The sequence below is a fragment of the Mauremys mutica genome, chromosome 1 (genome assembly GCF_020497125.1).
Source record: "Mauremys mutica isolate MM-2020 ecotype Southern chromosome 1, ASM2049712v1, whole genome shotgun sequence".
NCBI classification, from domain to species: domain Eukaryota; kingdom Metazoa; phylum Chordata; order Testudines; family Geoemydidae; genus Mauremys; species Mauremys mutica.
In genome coordinates, this window is record NC_059072.1 from 46,977,011 (window position 1) to 46,992,884 (window position 15,874).

Sequence of the window (15,874 nt, forward strand, 5' to 3'; positions counted from 1 at the left end):
TTCCTAGGAGTAGGTTATAACATTTTCTAGGGCAGGGGTGGGAAAACTATGGCCTGGGGGCCACATCTGGCCCTCCACACATTTTAATTGGGCCCTCAAAAGCCTGCTGGGAAGTGGGGTCTGGGGCTTGCCCCTGCTCCAGCTGGGGAGCAGGATCAGGGTATTGCCCCACTTTGCATGGCTCCTGGAAACAACAGCATGGCCCTTCTCTGGCTCCTACACATAGGGGCAGCCAGGAGGGTCTGCATGCTGCCCCAGCCCCAAGCACTGCCCCCACAGCTCCTATTGGCCAGGAACTGCAGCCAATGGGAGCTAGAGGGGTGGCACCTGAGGACAGGGCAGTGCACAGAGCCGCCTGGCCACACTTCCATGTAGGAGCTGGAGGAAGGACATGCCGCTGTTTCTGGGAGCTGCTTGACTAAGTGCTGCCCGGAGCCTGACCCCTCTCCTGTACCCCAACTGCCTGCCCCAGTCCTGATCTTCCTGCCCTCTAAACCCCTCGATCCCAGAGCGGAGTACCCTCCTGCACCCCCAACCTCTCATCCTCAGCCCCACCCCAGAGCCCATGCCTTCAGCTAGAGCCCTTCTGTCTTCCCGCACACCAACCCCCAATTTTGTGAGCATTCATGGTCCACCATACAATTTCCGTACCCAGATGTGGCCCACCCCTGTTCTAGGTAAGTAGAAGACTGACAATGCAAATTGAAAGCTGCCTTGTTTAACAAGGATTAAATTCACTTTTATCAAACCCCACACATTTTTTTAAAACTCATTAGCATCTTGAAGTGCTGTACAATAAAGAAATGTCAAAAATATAAGTAACTTAACCTAGTAGATTAGAAGGAATTTATTTTGAGATTTAAGATGAACTGGGAAATAGATTCCATTATCTATAATCATGGCTGAAAAGGTATTGTTAAACTGGATAATCGAGAAGTATACAAAGAGTAGGCTGGATACTTATAAACCTAGAAAACAACACAGAAGTAGCAACCAGCATTCAAAAGTAATTAAGGAAAATCATTTCACATACTGACTAGTTCAAGGGTTAAAAGATAAAACTTCAAAATACCAGTTAACAAATTCAAACAGCTTGCAATATTGAAATAATGCTTTTTGGCTGCCAGATGCAGTGAATTACAAAAAACTAATATTTAAAAAGCATTTAATCATAAGAGATGCAGTGTGATAATCCAAGGACAAGTAAACACTGCCTAGATCCTTGAGCAGATAAAAAGCAAATGTAACGACCTTTAAACAATCAGCGACACTTGCCAAATCTGTAAGAACAAATTACACACAGTCTCTGTAAAATTTCAGTAGTAAACAACATTTCTAGTTTAAAAAAAAAATTCCAATAGTCCAGAAGTTACAACATAAGTACTGTCAGAATCACTCCTTTCTGGATTACTTTGTCCTCAAAAGCACAGGCCTACCATTGTTATTCCCACAGAAAGCCTGCAGGCAGTTCTCTTCTCATACATACATATTAGCATCCCTCCTGCATGCATGTTCTTTTTGATTTCCAAAAGGCACCTGCTGCAACACAGTCTGTCTTGTTGGCAGCCAGAAATACCAAATTTAGCCTTTCACCCTATTCCTCAGATCTGCTTTTTTGGCACACAAGGACGTAGGACTTCTTGTAGAAGAAATTTAGATTTATTCATTAACTTAATCATTACCAGGCACCCAAGGGACCAAACAAGAATATATTGTATCATCTTCTAGATAGTCAGAAATGTTATCAGCTAAGTGATTATTTGCTAAACAAAACTATATTGCTACTTTTTTTCAATTCCTCTTAAAAACAAAAACAAAAAACCCCCACAGTTCCCAGGCTCTTCTCCAATAACCCCTTAACGTTAGTTCCAAATAATAGTAGGTGTTAACTTTGCAGCTCTGATGTTTCTGTGTAATTATGTTTTCTCCTGAGAGTTTAATAACATACAGAACTATTTTTTGTTAGCAGTAATTCTATTTGTATATACCACTGTCAAAAATGTAGTATCACATTCCATGACAACCAGCACAAGAAAGTAACAATATATAACGGGCACTCAAGTTCAAATTGGTGTATGAAGTTTTATTACATACAATTTATTATTGCACAGGCAATGATGTGAAAGCATGATTGCAATTCAGCTGTTGAAATGCCAGTCAGAAGTATGAATACATATCTCCACTTTAGATGAATACATATAAATTATGCACATCATTTTCAGTAATCTATAGTATTTTGTTCTAAATTACGCACCAAGAAATTAAAATCATGACAATGATAAACTTACAGTATCAAGTATCAGAGGGGTAGTTGTGTTAGTCTGTATCCAAAAAAACAATGAGGAGTCCAGTGGCACCTTAAAGACAGATTTATTTGGGCATAAGCTTTCATGGGTTAAAAAACCCACTTCTTACAGTATGCCACAATACATTGCTCTGTTTTATTTAGATTTGGTTTTGTGAAGGTTGAACAATATATCTGGAACAATTTAACTGCAAGCTTGTGTATATTATACATACTACAAGAGAACATGACAAACACCAGATGCTTTCAATCAATATTAAAAAATAAAATTGCACTAGGAAGTTCTAAATCAGTGAGGAGTCTGACTGCAATTAAAAGACAGATCTTCTAGTAACAGCACTCCACAATGTACAGTTGAAGACTTGAATTCTATCTTCTGTGACCAGACCGAGAACTTCGGGATCAAATGTTTTCTGCCCAGGGGAAGCAGAGTCTTAAGACCCATGTGGCCATTTTACATGCAGTGTCCACCCATCTGTCAGAAGACCAGAGATTGTCACAATGATAGGCTTTTTAAAAGAAGTGAAAATGAGCAGGGGCGGCTCTAGGAATTTGGCCACCCCAAGCAGGGCGGCATGCCACAGGGGGCGTGCTGCCGATCCCGCGGCTCCGGGGGACCTCTTGCAGATGTGCCTGCGGAGGGTGCGCTGGGAGGGCGGCAGGCGGCTCCGGCGGACCTTCCGCAGTCATGCCTGCGGGAGGTCTACCGGAGCCGCGGGACCAGCGAACCCTCCGCAGTCATGCCTGCAGGAGGTCCGCCGGAGCCGCCTGCCGGCAAAATGCCGCCCCAAGCGCGCACTTGGCGCGCTGGGGTCTGGAGCCGGCCCTGAAAATGAGGAAGGTGACATTCACACCTTCACCTCTTCTAAATATAATAAGTAGAATGAGTCAACAATGCAATGCTGTTGCAAAAAAAAGCAAAATGTAGTTTTGGGTTGCATTAATAGAGGCATAGCATACAAGTCACAGGAGCTGATAGTACCGCTCTACTCAGCGCTGGTTAGGCTCAGCTGGAGTACTGCATCCAATTTTGGTCACTAATCTATAGAAAGGATGTAGAGAAACTGGAAAGGATTCAGAGGTGAGTGACAAAGATGATCAAAGGGATGGAATGCAAGCCATATGAGCAAAGGCTGAAGGAACTGGGTATGTTTAGTTTTGGAAAAGAGGAGATTAACGGGGGACATAAGAGTCTTCAAATACTTAAAAGGCTGCAATAAAAGAAATGAAGAAAAGTTGTTCTCTTGCCACAAAGGCCAGAACAAGAAGCAATGGGTTCAAGCTAAAGCATAGCAAATTTAGATTAAATCTCAGGAAAAACCTGCGTGCCATAGAATATTCACATTGCAGGCCGTAACAAGTAAATTCTGTAATTTTGACAAGTTACCTGTCTCTTTCTATTCGTGAGTCTTCTCCTTTTACAATGATTAATGGATGACAAAATGAACTAAATTGGCTATATGGCTCTTTAAGGAAGGGCTAGCACAATGGGATTCTGATCCTGATTGTGGTCACTAGGCATTACTATAAGTAAAACGTACAAAAATAATAGAGCATTATAAAAATACAAAATCTCCATTCTTTAAACTTTTAGTCACTTTAGAAACTTTTTATCCAATTTTCGCAGATATTTTTTCCACAGCACCACTCATTTTATTACACAATAACACAGTAATAGTTCTGCAAGACTTTGTCTTGCTGGCAGTGGTGTAGTGAAGGTCTGATGTTATCTAGCATGTTTATTACCTGCCTATAAATAAATGTTTTAATCATCATTCATTTCCAGCTCTCCTAATTTCTGCCCAGGCTTATCAAAATGCTTGGAGTCAGGGGGACAGCATTGTATTAAAAATTCGGGCAAAAGAACAAACCTTTTCAAGACTGGGGGAGTCAGGTGGGGAAATTACAATTTGTTTAGAAATTTAGAAAAAAAGTAAATTTATACTGTGGGTTTGTATATGTAAAAAGTCAGACCTGGTCCTGTTGATCTGTGCTTATTTCTCATGGACAGGACTATTTGCCCCATAGCAATGTCACTGTTTTTCCATCTGCTTTTCAAACAAACAAACCCACAGACATTAATTAAATATTCTGCATGGCAGCAGTGGTACAGGAGCCTGCAAACAGAGCTGAAAATGGGGGCATTTCAGTGGGTGTTTGTAAGTAAGAGTTTCAGGGAGGGTGTGAGTGGGTGTCTTTTCCTCTTCATAGGAGTTTATGGGGGAGGGCTATGACAGAGAGGCTGTAGTGGTAGTGATCCAAGGAATGGAAGAAACAAGGAAGATGACTGGATGTGGAAGCTGTGGAATGTACATTGTCTTGGAGCAGGTACCTGAAAAGAGCTTCATTTGCATGAAGTGCCACCTGCTGGAAGAGAAGATCCAAGGTTTGGAGATGCAGGTAGAAATTGTGGTTGAGTTTCAAAGGGAACTCAAACAGATGACGAAGGGAAGGTGAGAGGAGACTGAAGGGAAAATTCAAGACTTTCAGATGCAAGCTAGATTGGAGAACTGTGAGGGTAGATTGCTGGCAGGGAGAATGGCCAGTGGAAGCATGTGACTATGAGAACTAGGCAGAGGAAAAGACCAGCTAGTAATGGAGAAATAGAGCTCAGGAACAGGTTTGCGGAGTTGGAAAATAAAGAAAGGGTGCAGCGGGCAGTAACAGAAGATGAGAGGGCAAGGAATAAAGAGCGGCTATTCCAACAACGAGAGGAAGAGTCAGTGGAGGTAGCCAGAGTTTGGAGCCCCAGAAGGATAGAGGATGATACACAGAAGATTGCAAGGAAGAACAAAAATGCATCAGAGATTATGCCAGGCTAGGGAAGACACTTAAAGTAGTGGAGTTTCAAGTGATCTTCAGTGGATTCTGCCTGTACCTAGGAGGAAGAGAATGAAGGTGAAACAAGATTATGATGATCAAACAGATGCCTCAGGTAGTGGTGCTAAATGAGCACTTTGGGATGTTCAACCACTGGTAGTCATTCACAGACAGAGGACTGTTCTCATGGGACAGACTCCACCTTAGTAGGGAGGGAAATAGACCTCGGATGGAGGTTGGCACAACTGATTAAAAAAAAAAGCTTTTAACTAGGCATTCAAGGGAGACTATTGGGAGATGCTCATGTAATCTCCATGCCTGGTTCTAATATTGAGTGGAGAAAAATTAAGAAAGAGGATACAGCAATAGAAAAAGCAATAGCAGAAGGTAGGAGAAAGCATAGTTGGCATTGGCACTAACAGCCAGGTAGGCGATACTGACAGTAGAATGACTGTCCCTAATCGGGTGAGGAATCTGGGGAAAGCCAAGCAGAAACAACTATGACATCTATACACCAATGCAAGGCGCCTGGGTAACAAAATGGAAGAATTAGAACTATTGGTGCAGGAAGTGAAACCAGATATTCTTCTTAGAGGTGTGTCCCTGTGGGTACTCCACTTTAGCTGTGTTGGTGCCCCTGCACTTCTAATAGGAGATTTGTAGTAACAGTGCACCATTTGGCCACGCGCACGTGGCAGCCATCTTGCCGAGCGGTTACCCTGTGTGCGCAGCCAACCGTCCCCCAGTTCCTTCTCTACCACCTTTGGCTTCTGTCGGAATGACAGCATTGTCCTTAACAACTCTAGATATTCCTCTTATTTCAGCCCTTTCTCAGTTATTACTCCTTTATTAATTTCTCCTTTCATTTTTCTTTACCATTTTTCTCCCTTTTTCCCCGCCTCAGGTGGGCAGTTGCCTAATGACTTAAAGAGGCATTAAAATTGGACTATTCCCATTCTTTATTCAATACAGCCTCTCAGACAGGCAGGGCTCTCCAGGTTTCAAGTGCTGTCTGACCTGCAGACTTTCGATACCAGTCACAGACGGCCACACACAATGTGTCTGGGGGGACACACATATTATCCAAAAGGCTAGGGATCTCCAACTAAAACTTTTGATGTTGGAGAAATCCCTCAGACCTGCCTCCGATCCCAAGTCCAGGACACCACCTGGCCAACACTCACCTGCAGTTGCCTCAGATATGGGATCCTCTTCAAAAACAGCTAATAAGGACCCTGTTCCTAAAAAAGCCACAAAAAAACAGTTTCACTCTTCACCACAGCAAGATTTGCCTGAGAAAAAGCGATCTCCAACCGCAAAGTCTGCCTCGGTACTGACTGCACCAGGATTGTCTGCATCCCGAGGAGCAAAAGACCTGATGCGGTCTAGTTCTCATGGAGGCACACATAACAAAACCAAGCCTCCTAGCTCAGCACCAAGGGGACCTAAGAAAAGTCAGGCACTGAGCAGTGCTATGGCGCCACCTGCCGCACCGATACAATACAGCAAGTGTGCGGCACCGGCAACGCTCACTCTGATTCCCAGCCAGAGCTTGCCTCCACCGTCGGTACTGAGCCTCTTGGTCCCGCAACAGTTCATCAGCCAGGCGGACCTCCTCATTACTTCTACTCTGGGAACTCCGCTTTTCAGCACCAACAGCACCCCAGCCAGATCAGGGGCAAGCTTTACCACTACTCTTGCTGGCTCAGCCCCTCCTCTCTCCAGAAATGAAGAGGAGGAAGTGGAGGTAGGAATGTGCACCCCTTGCCATTCCTCACCCTAACCTGAACCCTCGCAGCTGCAGGGCACAGTTTGGCTACCCCCACAATGGGTGCCCCCTCCCATGGCCCTCCCACCAAATTGGGCATTATACAGGGCCCAGAACATCAAGCCCCCAAAACCACCCAGACCCAGGACACCATGATCATCATCAGCATCTGCCCTGACTTCCCCAGAAAGGAGGAAGCCAAAGAACCTGAGGATAGGCCAGAGGGTGACATCCTCCCACCTACCCACATTTCCTCTTCGTCTTTTGACGAAACAGTAATGCCATCTCCCCCCACATCGTGAGATGACTTCAAATCCTTTCAGGATCTGTTTAAACGAGTAGCTGACTCCCTTGATATATCACTGGCAGAGCTATCAGAGACACAGCATAAGCTGACTGATAAACTTCAAGCCTCTCCATCAGCCAAGATGGCACTACCCAGTAATGCAGCCGTTATTGAGCCTGCAAAAACTGTCTGGCAGATGCCAGCCACAGCTCCACCTTTTTGTAAAAGATCTGACAAGAAGTACTGTGTACCGGCTAAGGGAGCTGAGTTCTTGTTCATCTACCCTACCGCAAACTCATTGGTGGTAGAGGCAGTTAATCAAAGGGGGAAGCAACATCAGGTCAAACCACTCTGTATGATAAAGACTGGAAATGGCTAGTCCTCTTTGGCAGAAAAGCCTATTCATCGGCTACCCTCCAGTTTTACATAGCCAACTATTCCACCTTACTAGCTGAGGACACACACAACATTTTTTTGCAGATGTTAACTTTTATTGAACACCTTCCAGCAGACAAAAAAGAACAATATAAAGCCAGTATAACAGAGAGTTTCCTTATCGCCAGAACGGCCCTGCAGGCTTCTCAAGATTCTGCTGACACGGCGGCCCGATCAATCGCCACATCCGTCATTATGCAGAGAGATTCCTGGCTACCTCTCTGGCTTTCCCAGGGCAGTTCAGGCTACCATAGAGGACTTACCTTTTGAAGGCCACAAATTGTTCGCAGAGAGCGTGGATGTATCGTTACATACCTTGAAGGACTTCCGTGCAACATTAAAGACACTGGGAATATATGTCCCTGCGAACAAAAAGAAACAGGGCAGATTCTGTAACCAACGATTCCGGTCTGCCCCATACACCCAGCCTCAAAGACATTATGACCAATGCCGCAAGCAGCACCAGAAGAGATGCCGACAAACACAAGAGCAGTTGTCTACATCTCAACCATCCACTTCCAGGCAAACATTTTGAAGTGTTGATTGAGGGCGTGGGAGCCTCGCATTCTCCAATTCCAGAGTCACTTTTAATTTCCAGCCCATTTGGGGACCACCTTACACCTTTCTACCCACTCTGGAGATCCATCATCTCAGACAGATGGGTTCTGGAATTATACATAAGGGCTATTCCATCCACTTTTTTCTATTCCACCTATCCACCCCTTGTCCCCATCCCTCTTCAGGGACCCATCTCACGAGCATCTGTTACAGCAGGAAATAAATCATCTCCTGCAATTAGGAGCGGTAGAACCCGTACCAGCTCAGCACAGGGGCCCAGGGTTTTATTCACATTATATCCTCACTCAGAAGAAAACAGGCAGATGGAGGCCAATTCTGGACTTGCGCAAACTAAACAAGTTTGTGAGAACACTGCTCTTCAAGATGGTAACCATAATTCCGGCATTGGAGAAAGGAGATTGGCTCTCAGCTCTCGACCTACAGGATGCTTACTTTCACATCACCATCCACCTAGCGCACAGAAGGTTCCTCCGATTCGCTCTTGGGAACCTGCTTTACCACTACAGGGTGCTCCCCTTTGACCTATCCATGGCCCCAAGAGTATTTTCCAAAGTTCTCGCTGTTGCAGCAGCACATCTTCGCAGGCAGGATGTGATAATCTTTCCCTACCTAGACGACTGCCTGTTAAAAGCACCAGTATACAAGGAGGCAGTCGACGCCACTCTCACCCCTATAACCTTGCAAGTTTGACCTGTAAATGCAGATACAGTTTGCCACTAATTATGTGGCAACTCTTAAAAGACATTAGTTTCAAAGCTCTAAAAACCCTTAATCATAAAAATACTTACTAATAGAGTAGATGTGAAGTAATTTTAGATGTATAAACTTGAATGTTGTTATTATGATGCTGTAATAAGGCTTCAAATCACATAGGGTCAAATTGTGAAACCTTCCTCCTTCCACTGTACGTACACACACACACACACACACACACACACACACACACACACACACACACACACACACACACACACTGGTAAGCAGTTACTCACTTGAGTGGTCCCATTGATAACAGCTCATAAAAAGCACCAGCCTGCAAGAAGCTCAGCACTGACTCTTAGTGAAGTCAGGGGGACTGCTCACATGATAAGATTTCAGCACATGCTTTAGTGGCTTGCTGGACAGGATCAAGGCTAAAGTGCTTGGCTCCTTGCAGGATTGATCACTATTTACATACTTCAGTTTGTACCTCATTTAATAGAAGCAGATAAGATCTGTTCCTTTGTGGGAGCAGCCTTACCTCCCTACTGGAAGTCATGATAGTCCACCTGATTAATCCCTCTGGAGCATGTTTTTGAACTTCTATTAAATATTTAAAAAGTAGTAGGTTAAGCAAAACATTTATTACACACAGTGCCTTATGTGCTAAGTGCTACATATATGAAGAGACTGTCCCTGCCTTGAAGCACTTACAATCTAAAAAGACAATATGATGACAGATGATGTAGTGCGATACAGCATCAGATCAAATTAGGGTGATGAATGGCACTTGTCTGTCAGTTACCACATTTTGTTGCTAATCTTATACTTGTCACTCAATATTTTAAAATATTTAACCATATTTGGTGTTTTAACCCTTGTCTTCTCTTTATTTATTTTGTTTAATTCTTACTTAGTTTTAAAGTTATATTTGTTTACTTATCAATACCGCTGTAAGTAACTGTAGCCCTTTTTATTTGCTTTAAATCCAACGTAGATTTAACAATTTGATAAAGACACTTAGTGACTAGCCCATTTCTGACAGTACCAGTTACCGTTGTTGTTCCAACTTTATATCTAAGTAAATATTAGAGGGTAAAAGATTACACTGCCTTGCAATATCTGATGGAGTTGGAAAATTACTGTGGTACAGATTAATATATATAATTTGGTCTCTAATTGGTATAAAAATGTTGTCTTGTGAGGCTTAACATTTCATGGGTTGTATGAATTTAATGAAGATGAAATCCTATCCCTATTCCCAACGGACAGTGATGATCTCAGGGTCAACCTGAGACTGTTATAGTGTGACTGAAGATTGGTCTTGGATTTTATTTTTTTAAACAAACAGCAAGAATCTCAACAGCTACAGCAGAGGCAAGAGGGAGAGCAAGTGAATTGATCCTTTTCTGCCAGAGGATAGCAGATGGATCTGAAGCAGTGCCGGCTACAATGAAAAAATCTGCCTGCTGTCTTTATTTCAGATGTGTCTTTAGGTAACTGCAGACTCTTATATTTACTATATGTTCCCTGAAATTTAAAATTATTGGAACTGGTGTGCTGAAACAGAACTTGTGGTTCCAGTTCTACCATGTCTCTTGTCCCAAGGTTGGAGTGAGATTCTTAACCCAGAACCAGTCCCAGGCTGTCAGCTTGGCTTCTGGAACGCTGGGTACACTAGTATTCTGTGTTCTGTGATGTCCAAAAAAAAGCCTGTTGGAAAAGCTGGGAGACTTTGACCAGACAAAACTATTTAGTGAATTATAAGAGATTCTGCAGCAGAACAGTTGCAAAGGGTGAAGACCAGACCCTGTATAGAAAGTCACTTTTATTTTGGGCTGTCCTACTACGCTTGTAGCTGTCAACTGTGTAATCATGTTCAAGTCTGAGGTTCCCCTTATCTGTCATTCTAGCTTTCTATACTCCACTGCACAGATTGGCAGTCTTTGCTCACTGTACCAGCTTTCTGAAAGGCATATTTGTCTCAAGATCCATAGACAATGGTCCCTAAGAAGCATATTTACTATAGTAAGAAACAACTTGTATAGTTCTAAAGGCTTAATCAACCCACGCATTATTTTCATTTTACATTTAAATTACCTCATCTTCTAGTTTAAACTTCCTCCTACAGTTCCAGTAGGTTTTTTTTGAAGTTACAGTATTTTAATTTAACCCTTTTATATTTCTTCCAGTTTCAGTTTTAAATAATTCTCTTAAAATATATGTAAGTGATTTAGAATTATATCTTGAATAAGCTTTGAACACAAAACCATTCTTAAAAGTTCTCTGACATCTCTCTAAATAGTGTCTACCCTTTAACATCTATTTATCTTAGTAAACATTACTATTTAGCCCGGAAACAAATATTTTGATTATAACAACAAAATATTTTTGAGACAAGATTAAACTCACTAACATCTGTATTACAAATAGAGTTCATATCAGTAAATTCAGGTACCTAATGTCACAGTGCTATAGAAATTTATAGTAGTATTACTATGATGGACCTAAGCTGCCAAGGGCAAATCAGATGCTACTTATTCATGCACAATAGAAAATCATATTATAAAGATGTATTTCATCAGCAGTCATCGCCACTTAAGTCTTTAGTTATAACTTTACCACCTTGTATATACCAAGCTAACGCATCAGCATCTCCATTATTAGATTTTGAAAATGTCCACCTACATCTGTATTTAAAACCAAACAGAAACCTATTTAGGACACAGGTATTCCACCCAATGGAGTTTCTTTCAAATGTGGTCGTTTCATAGTGTTTGTATTCCCATTCATGTGCTTTTTACTCGGGCAAAACTTCCATTGACAATTGCGAGTATTGCCTGAATAAAAACTTCATGTTGGTACTTGGTGTGTGGTGTTGCATCTTTTTTTATCTTTTATCTATCAATTATCCTGATGATACTTTTACCAGGTAGTGTTTAGAAATTTGAGAATATGAAATATTTCTAATTTATTTTAAAACATATTATTATACAGATATTTGTATGGCTAATGTTGCTCATTAATACCAATGAGTGACATTCATTTTTTAGCTCTCTAAAAGAGTCATTTTTAAAAGAAAAAAATAAACAAAATATAAAAATATTCCCAAAGGGAAGGCAACTTCAACTAACAGATAGTATTACTTTAGTTAGTAAATTGACAAAGCTACTTAATGTAATTTACAAGTTCTAATGTAAAGTCTAACAGAATGACTGACCTTGAACAAATCAGATGATTAATCATGGTAAAAGTTCATTATTATTATTATTTATTATTTTTTTGCTTGAGGACCCAGGTGTGAGTAACTCTACAGTTACTGCATTTACTCTCAATATGTGTGCATTAGGGTCTCTTTAGATTGGATTAATAGCACCTGCAGATGTTTGAAATGCTTTTACAGTATTACATAGAATGAGGTCTGCAAACATATTTTTCTTCCCACCATCCCTGTACTCCCTTCTAAAACTTTGCTGTGGGCTGGTTTTGTTTATAGTTAAGGCTACGTTTTGGTCATGGGCATTTTTAGTAAAAGTCATGGACAGTAAACAAAAATTCATGGCCCATGACCTGTCCAGGACTTTTACTATATACCCCTGACTAAAACCTGAGGGAGGGGGGGAAGTCTGGGACCCCCGCTGGTGATGGAGGGGGCCTAGGTGGCAGCGCATGGCCCAGGACCCCTGCTGTATTATAAAGGGGTGCAGGTGGCGTGCAGCCTGGGACCCCCACTGGTGCTGGGAGGGGAGGGGGTTGGCAAGGCTGGCAGGCTCCCTACCTGGCTCTGTGCCTCTCCCCTCCCCACCAGCAGCAGAGTTTGGGTGTGGGAGCGGGTAGGAGGCTAGGGCATGGGACAAGGTGAGGCGGGCCCTCAGCGGCGCTTACCTATTGGGCTCCCCAGAAGCAGCGACATCCCCCTTGTTCAGCTCCTAGGCAGAGGCATGGCCAGGCAACTCTGCGTGCTGCCTCCACCCAGAGCACTGGTTTCGCAGCTCCCATTGGCTGTGGCCAAAGGGAGCTTCAGGGGCAGTGCCTGCAGACAGAGGCAGCACATAGAGTTGCCTGGCCCCCCTGCCTAGGAACTGAGTGAGGGGGATGTCGCCGCTTCTGGGGAGCCCCCCATGCAAGCACTGCCAAGAGCCCGTCGAGAGTCCCGTGCCCCAATCCTCTGCCTCTTCCCACCCAAACTTTGCTACTGCTGGGGGGAGTGTGCGGTGGCCAGAGATTGCCCCAGCAGTGGCCAGTGTGACTGGCACAAGGGCTGCCTGAGCAGAAGTAATGGAAAGTCACAGAATTCGTGACTTCTATGACAAACTTGCAGCTTTATTTATCGTTTAGATCTTGTTTACTATCAGTAACGTGTAGAAAGTAGACTTTTACTATTTCCTCTCCCACCCACTCTCTTAGAGTTCTTTGAAGGGGTCAACAAACATTTGGACAAGGGGGATCCAGTGGTCATAGTGTACTTAGATTTCCAGAAAGCCTTTGACAAGGTCCCTCACCAAAGGCTCTTACGTAAATTAAGTTGTCATGGGATAAGAGGGAAGATCCTTTTGTGGATTGAGAGCTGGTTAAAAGACAGGGAACAAAGGATAGAAATAAATGGTAAATTTTCAGAATGGAGAGGGGTAACTAGTGCTGTTCCCCAAGAGTCAGTCCTAGGACCAATCCTGTTCAATTTATTTATAAATGATCTGGAGAAAGGGGTAAACAGTGAAGTGACAAAGTTTGCAGATGATACTAAACTGCTCAAGATAGTTAAGACCAAAGCAGATTGTGAAGAACTTCAAAAAGATCTCACAAAACTGAGTGAATTAGCAACAAAATGGCAAATGAAATTCAATGTGGATAAATGTAAAGTAATGCACATTGGAAGACATAACCCCAACTATACATACAATATGTTGGGGGCTAATTTCACTACAACTAATCAGGAAAGAGATCTTGGAGTCATCATGAATAATTCTCTGAAGACATCCACGCAGTGTGCAGCAGCAGTCAAAAAAGGAAACAGGATGTTAGGAATCATTAAAAAAGGGATAGAGAATAAGATGGAGAATATCTTATTGCCCTTATATAAATCCCTGGTACGCCCACATCTTGAATACTGCGTACAGATGTGGTCTCCTCATCTCAAAAAAGATGTACTGGCATTAGAAAAGGTTCAGAGAAGGGCAAATAAAATGATTAGGGGTTTGGAATGGGTCCCATATGAGGAGAGATTAAAGAGGCTAGGACTTTTCAGCTTGGAAAAGAGGAGACTAAGGGGGGATATGATGAGGTATATAAAATCATGAGTGATGTGGAGAAAGTGAGTAAGGAAAAGTTATTTACTTTTTCCCATAATATAAGAACTAGGGGCCACCAAATGAAATTAATGAGCAGCAGGTTTAAAACAAATAAAAGGAAGTTCTTCTTCACACAGTGCACAGTCACCCTGTGGAACTCCTTGCCTGAGAAGGTTGTGAAGCAAGGAGTATAACAGGGTTTAAAAGAGAACTGGATAAATTCATGGAGGTTAAGTCCATAAATGGCTATTAGCCAGGATGGGTAAGGAATGGTGTCCCTAGCCTCTGTTTGTCAGAGGTGGAGATGGATGGCAGGAGAGAGATCACTTGATCTTTACCTGTTAGGTTCACTCCCTCTGGGACACCTGGCATTGGTCACTGTTGGTAGATAGGATACTGGGCTGGATGGACCTTTGGTCTGACCGAGTATGGCCACTCTTATGTTCTGATGCACCCCCAACCTCCCATTGTGTGGTTAAAAGCTTTTTGGAACCACTCCACAATACAAGTCAATGAAGGTCTGTTGAAACAGTCTTAGTACAGGTTATTATTTGGAAAAGGAAATTTAATTAGAGGAACAAACTCTGACAAGGAAGGAAATTTCGTTAAGGGTGCTATAGCAGCCTTAATTCAGTTCCGTTGTTCTGTAACAATGCTGTTCTGTATAGTCGTGTATTTGATGTTTATTTATAGCATGGAAAACGGAATTTCTGAACTTCAAACTTGGCAGGTAAATGAAGGAGAAACTCAAATATTTTTTGTTTAAAATAAAATAATATTAAAAAAATAAAATGCACTTTTAATCTTAGTCCTATAGATTGTATATTCTGTTACTGATTAGGTGTATTTGTTTAAAATTTATTTAAACAAGATTGTCCTATCTCCATAACTAATTTCACCTGGGATTATTAACTGAAAACCTGTTAAACATTATATTTACTTTTTTGTATTTTAGTTAGTTTGGAGCATTTAAAATTCTATTTTGTCATAGCAAATATCTGTTCCGATTCACTGTCTGTTTCTTGTGTACCATCACATGGTTGGTTTTAGTTCTCAACAAAGCAGTGTAATGTTTAAATTGCCCCAAACTTACTTATTTAACTTTAAAAAAATCATGAAACATTGCTATTCTTATTAGGTTATAAACCCCTATTTACAAAATACAGATTTTAAAAATATGTCATCTAAATAGATGACAGTGTCACTGCTGTGAACAGTTGGGGGTCGGGGGAGGGGAATCTCTGCAGATCCCCCCCCTAAAACTTGTAGTAGTTTGTACATTTTGTATTCTTCAGGAAGTAAATATTATTCTCTTGATACAGAAGTATTACAGACAAGCAAATATAGCCCAATTCTGCAATGAGGTTTTTGCAGGTGCAAGCTAAGTATGTATATTTTTTCAACAATTTTTTGTAACAATTACTGTCCTCTTAACTACTAGGCAGATTGCTGAAGTAACGAATAAAAATGTCTGCAAGGAATAAAATATTAACACCATATTAGAAGAAAGTACTAGTGAGTATTTAATTGCTTCAAACAAATTTCTGAGGCACAAACTTGAACAAAATGGTAATGTAAAATGTGGTTCATTTTTCCTATCACCTTCTGTAATCCCTTTATTTTTGAAAATGTTCTTTTGAATAGACGCTTTCTCCCTTCAACCCAGATTCTGCCTAATCCTTCAGTGAAGTCAT

At 42.0% G+C, this 15,874-nt stretch overlaps 1 protein-coding gene and 1 long non-coding RNA gene across 2 annotated transcripts in view; one reads left to right on the plus strand and one right to left on the minus strand.

The window, feature by feature from the left end:
- CTTNBP2 (cortactin binding protein 2) overlaps window positions 1-15,874 on the plus strand; it is a 182,187-nt gene that overhangs the window by 41,457 nt on the left and 124,856 nt on the right.
- Window positions 2,709-9,253, minus strand: LOC123357313. Its single transcript, XR_006575530.1, has 4 exons — window positions 9,186-9,253; window positions 7,930-7,976; window positions 6,310-6,366; window positions 2,709-2,780 (listed from the first exon to the last, which is right to left on the minus strand). It is a non-coding gene; the product is annotated as an uncharacterized LOC123357313 (long non-coding RNA).